General features: G+C 36.3%; 1 protein-coding gene across 3 annotated transcripts in view; it reads left to right on the forward strand.

Annotated features, from left to right (window-relative positions):
- Positions 1–369: 369 nt before the first annotated feature.
- LOC144978057 (uncharacterized) overlaps positions 370–1,238 on the forward strand; it is a 28,450-nt gene continuing 27,581 nt past the window's right edge. The window contains exon 1 of one of the 3 annotated variants that reach the window (XM_078923557.1): positions 370–1,238. This exon is cut by the window's right edge and continues 77 nt beyond it. The gene's annotated coding sequence lies outside the window, so the exon portion shown is untranslated. The other 2 variants (XM_078923559.1, XM_078923558.1) reach the window with 2 other exon arrangements.

The following is a 1,238-nucleotide window of genomic DNA, read 5'->3' on the forward strand; positions in this document are numbered from 1 at the left end:
TAGACAGGTAGATAACCACGCCTCTCGGACAATCGTCATAATGTAAACAATGGCAGTGATTGGTAGACACAGCACATTCCACGTTTTGACTTGTCAAAAATCAACTGGTTAATTGGGTTATGAGACCTGAAAAAAAGTGCACGTCGACTCAAATCTTTATACAGAAACTAACAACAGCAAGAAAGTGGAAAAAGAACGTTTTAAAACAAATGAAAGAAGGAACTATTTTCATCTAGAATTGTTAATAACTGGAATAAACTGCAAGAAACCACAGTAGGCCTATCAGCAAAAAATTTGAATAAATTCAAAGCAGAGTTGGAGATAAGCAACATCCTAGGAAACAAGTTCGATTTTAAAAATTGGTCCAATCATTAATAGACGAGGAGGAGTGAAAGAGACTACACCAAGTCTAAAAGCTCTTGAGATAGTATGCGCTTGGCTAAGAAGCTCATAACATTGCCATCCGGAAGTATAACGGACCAACACATAAAACTGTGTGTATCCATGTGCGTTTATATTCGGGTTAATACAGTTCAATGAGCATTACTCATAAACGCGGATGGCAAAAAACAATAACAAAGACCGGAGTGACGTCATCTTCGAACTATCTATACAGAGGTATCCAGGTATCCAGGTAATATCCGAAACTATAAAAGCGAGAGACGGTAAGACCAACTCCCTTCGTCAGTCAGCTGTGACCCCAATGCCAAAATACTCAAGTCAAAACACGGCCAGAAAAAAATAAAACATTTACTTCAAACATCAGTCGATTACAATTCACGATTACAATACACACCCTAAAACTCGTCACAATTACGTTAAACCTAAGATTTCAAAAAACTCTCACCTTCAAAACTTTTTTGAGAAGTTCATTTGATCATATTTAAATCGATCAATATTTATTATTTGAAGTGGAAATTTTCAAGCAAAAACGAAAGAAAAATAAATGTGTTTTGTTATTGTATAGGCACAGTATTTAGAAGAATGAGTGAAACCAGGGTGAAATCATTGGAGCGTGTCCATCAGCTTGATAGGTAAGGCGAGGTGTGTGTGAATATGTATAATGTAAATTATTTCACGATGAAACTCTTGTAAAGACAAACGGAGGGTGGAGGTTTTGGACAGGCACCTACAACTCTGTTTGATCTTCGTTTTATCTTAAATTTGTCTTTAAAAATTCAGCCTCTTGGCGAAACGGACTTACGTGAAAATTTGTGATGGTAATTTGTTAAGAATGG

This window comes from Berghia stephanieae, chromosome 8, assembly GCF_034508935.2.
Source record: "Berghia stephanieae isolate SIO BIC M18660-M18661 chromosome 8, UCSD_Bste_1.3, whole genome shotgun sequence".
NCBI classification, from domain to species: domain Eukaryota; kingdom Metazoa; phylum Mollusca; class Gastropoda; order Nudibranchia; family Aeolidiidae; genus Berghia; species Berghia stephanieae.